The sequence below is a fragment of the Cryptotermes secundus genome, unplaced genomic scaffold, assembly GCF_002891405.2.
Source record: "Cryptotermes secundus unplaced genomic scaffold, Csec_1.0 scaffold1927, whole genome shotgun sequence".
Lineage (NCBI taxonomy): Eukaryota > Metazoa > Arthropoda > Insecta > Blattodea > Kalotermitidae > Cryptotermes > Cryptotermes secundus.
In genome coordinates this window covers 58,177-62,995 of record NW_019726269.1, presented here as the reverse complement: position 1 = coordinate 62,995, position 4,819 = coordinate 58,177, and positions in this window count along the sequence as shown.

Sequence of the window (4,819 nt, the reverse complement as noted above, 5' to 3'; positions counted from 1 at the left end):
TCAGAGCTCCTGGCCACAGGTCCAGAGGTCCCGCGTTCGATTCCCGGCTCTTCTAGATTTTCTGAGAAGTAGTGGGTCTGGAACGGGGCCACTCAGCTATTTACATCAGTCCTTCTATTGTTGTCTTGCGTGGTTGTCTAGTAATTGCCTGGATATAATTTCCGTGAGAACGTATGTACCTACTGTTACTTAGAAATGGACGTTTAATATCCGCCTATTGCATAGCAACGACTGTACTCGTCTGCTTCGAGGTCTTTGCCCAGCAACGGATCTATACACCACAATATATTTTGTGTGCGTGCCTGTGGAGGGCCGTCTTGTAGATATGCATGTGACACATTACAAATGCCGTTGTATTGTGTAAGCTTTTGAATATTTCAGATGATGTTGATGTACTTATCCATAAAACGGTTCTCCACAAAAAGATTAAATACGTGGATAGTTCCAAAGTATACACAACCACAAACTTGAACTAATATTTACTTTGTAACATAAAAACAGATACTCCTGAAGGTGATATTGTGGATGTCTACACATGTCAGGTAAACAGCCAAACTAAATATTTTGTACACAGTGGATAATTTTCAGTCCAGTGTGACATACAAGTTTACAACACTTCAGTCTTTATTCACCTTACATGTTTCGATTCAAAGGAATCATCCTCAGAGATGCACCACTACGATCAGGAAACACTGTCACACAAGATGCTCTAAGCATGCGCACCCAAGCCACGAATAATGCTCACTATATAAATTTTGTTGTTATCACGTTCGGTTTTGATGCTTGTCCCAGGCAATCACTACGGCGCCTCTCAAAGTGTAGATCCACGTATGATGCTGTTTCTTTTAAGCGTATTTTGCGGGGTATTCTGATTGGGATTTTCCACTGCACGCGATATGATGTTCACTTTTTCATATAGTAGCCTTCCGATGTATTTAAAATTGCATTAAAATTTTCTTTTGCATGTAAAAAATTAGTTATTATGTTAAAATATCGTGAGCCGACATTGGGTCATGTTGTTTTCCTCCTAATGGTGGGAGATGTCGTTTATTTCTCTTGATTTTATGTTCTTATTATTAGTCGTGTAGTTTACGTACGTGATGTGTCGTTTGTACTGTTTTGAATGGTGAATAAAGACTGAAATGTTGTAAACTTGTATGTCACACTGAACTGAAAATTATCCACTCTGTAATTAATAGTGTGAAGGACCAAAATGAGACAAATCAAATTAAATATTTTGTAATTGACTGCATGTGAAAAATGACAATAAGTAAAACATTCAGTTCCTACCGCACATGAAACAAATTTTGTCTCCGCTGAAAACACTAATGCTGTTTAGAGAAGCAAATGTTCACTGTGAGACCCGTAAGAAACACATAAACGCACTCTATGAGCAAAATGCAGTTTTAGTATCTTAAGGCAGATAGTATTTATTGCAGTCACCGGGACTTCAAAAGTTATTTTAAGTCATTTTCTACATTCATGTTAAAAAGACCAGGAGATCATAAGGGGTCAGACGAGATTATGAGTTCTATGTTTATAATTATGGCGCATTAGTGCATTTTTGCTTCTTTACTTAGAGAACAGTAAGAATTTTGGAAAAGTGTATTGATCAGAAAATGTGTATTTCATTTGTATCTACAACTTACGCCAGAAAAAAATTCCTTGCTCTAAATACCAGTCTATTTATGCTCGGGACGGAGGCAGAGATGTCTGTAAAATATCCTGTATTTTTGTCCGATTTTAAGTAAAATTTAAATATGTCCAAAAATTTCAACAGCAATTCACGAAAATAATTTCAGTTGTAACCGAGATGTTTCATAAGAACAGACCGACAGGCAGAAACGGCGATGTAGCTTTTCATTGCAAAACTCACCAGAAAGGGACACACAACTACATATCACAGCGCAGTGCAAGTACAGAAGAACAGCAGGTGACATATCACCATGTGTTTGTAGCGAGTCGGCTTACCGACCACACAAGATACTGAGCGGTACGAGTATGTACTCTGCCGATATAATTCTGTACCAAATGATGACGGTTGCAGTTGGGGCCAGAGGCAGTTTGCTACTGAACTATAATTAACGTCTTCAGGGCGCAATGTCAAATATATACAGATTGGCTCAAAAGTAAGTTAACCTAAAACATTCTTTTTATTAACAGGAATGTTCTAATTTAACCCTTGCAGTCATTTTTTAGAACGGCATCACAGCATTGTGATCTCTGCACTGAACACAGGTTATATCGCTTCAAGAATTTTTTATAATTTCAGTAAGTAACAAAGACACTTCTAACGTATTAACTAGTTAACTTGATTTTGAACCACTGTTTATATTTAACATTCGAAACTTAATTGTATTCACAGTTCATATATGTAATGTGGTGTGGCGCCTAAAAGCCTAATCCTTCCAGCCGCACTATGGCCCTGGTCCCTACCTTACCTCCATCTGTGAGCCGATTGTCTAGATCATGTGGGACCCTCAACCTCTCAGAACCCTATGGGCCCTCACGGCCTGGTACAGGGATAGCTTTACTTTACTTTTTTTTTAAAGCTTCGAAATTTAAACATTAGTCTACACGGTCAAGAAAAGAAGGCCTAATCACTGGTTAAAATTTTGTCAGCTGTATCGATTATACAGTTAACAGAATCCATCTCAACCCTTTGCTACCTACACCTCCTTTAAACCCCCTCTTCCGTAATATTTGTGAGTTTTATATGGTTCTCAGGAAAACAGCAATTATTCGCCTAGCAAGTTCATTTCTGTAATGAAAAATGTTTTTTCTATTCGGTAGGAGCTACATTATTTAACACCAGTTAAATGAACTGTAAATGACAGACCAATCCTCTCGTCAGAGAGGGTGTTACATGAGGACTACAACGGCAGATATTCAGCTGGAAAATAAAAGTTGTGGTCGTGGGTCTCAAGGGGTTGTTGCCAAGACGAACTGATTGGCGGCAAAAAACCAGTCGTAAAGTAACTCTCACTCTATGTCGGTCCACAAAAGTTTTATCCTGTGTAGAAAAGGGGTCGATGACCACCGTAACCCTGTGAGTCGTAGGAGACGACTAAAAGGGAACCCAGTGTCTGGGAATATAACTGGGCCACCCTGTTCCTGGAGTATATAAATATGGGGACCTGGCACTCCAGGTTGGGGGAGTCTCGAATCTGAGAGTGTAAAATGTGATCATTAGTTTCGCGGGACTCGGATCTGAGAATGACTGTGCTGGCGAGGGCCAGCAGCAGTTGTAAACGAGAGACCCGTCTTTTCATCAGAGTGGATATTACATAAGGACTATAACCGCAAGCGTTCAGTTGGAAAATAAAATTACTGGCCGAGGGTCTCCAGGGTCTTGTCGCCAAGACGAATTGATGGCCGGTAAACCGCCAGTCGTAAAGTAACTCTGACCCTGGTCCACAAAATTATTTTCTCAAATTATGCAACTCGCAATTAATCAGAAGCTCAAAATTCCAAGCCATTTTCTACAACGTATAATAAATCTTACTTCCTAACGTGAATTAATCAATTTTTCTCGGGCTAGTGAGCTTCATGCACGAAACTGACGTACGATGCAGTCGGTTTTGTATACCCCTGTTCTCTCTCTGCATGTTTTAAAGTGATAATATGTAGACACGTCTACGCCTAACGTAATCGAAATTAAAACACACAAATTCGATTATTTTTATTGAGGGCACTTTTAGCAAACATAGTGTCACGATTTAGAGGTTGTGTGCGTGACTTATAGACGGGTTCTGGATTGGATGATTGGATTTATTGCACCTTATACACACAACTCGGGGCTACAGGCAATACAAATCTGCTCTCTATACAGTTCACCGCTACACACGCAATAGGGTTCTCAGACTTCACTACTCGTATCCAGGCAACGGATTTATAGCAGTCTCATTGGAACTTCAAATAACACATGATTCTTGGCTTCTCGAAGCTTGATTCAGTTCTTCTCAACTGAATTCTTCTTTATAAAAACTTTGCAAGGACCACTTAGAAAATACATCCTCTCTATTTTTGTGATGGAATTTTACAGCGCCGTCACATAGCAACGGAAGTTATTTGATTGTTGCTTGAGTCATATTCCTTGCACGGAACACTTAGAAAACACAGCCTCTCTATTGTTAGGAAGGCATTTAAGCACCGTCGCATATTAACAGAAGTTATTTGATTGTTGTTTGCATATTCGTTGCCGCGGGAATTTGTTCGCCGAGTCGTTGCCTAGCAGTGAACATCTATTCTGACTTCACTATTCCGGCTTTAGAGCTCATGTCACAATAGCATTCCATAGCCGCGTAAGACGTAATGCCTGAATTATCTGTTGACCTGTGCCTGTCCCAAGGGTCTGGGCGTAAAGCGGACAGCCCTAAAGCTTCGTATATGGAAGGATTTCTTTCCCAAAAGATCTCCTGTAACTCGAGATCGAAAATCGCTCGTAAAATGCGCGTGGTGGAACTACATTCAAGGCAGCCTGTCGGTTGTTTCTAATACAGACAATGTGTAACACAGGTTTATAGTAAGTTGCATAACTTATAACGAAAATGTAGCAGTATCGACTGGTAATCTCTTTCAGTTCTACTGAAAGTGTAACGAAAGCGAGTGGTAAAGCAGCGCAATTCTAGATAAACTGTTGCAAACAGTGGCGGCTGGTAAGCTGGTTTATTAGAGTCCGCACTGGACGTTAACCCATCAACATACGTAGGCGAGTCAAATGAAAAGCTTAAATATTTTTTTGAGTATTATAATACTCACTTGTGCACAATAAATAATTATTTATTGTGCACAAGTGGTACAAAGCTGTATCACTTTT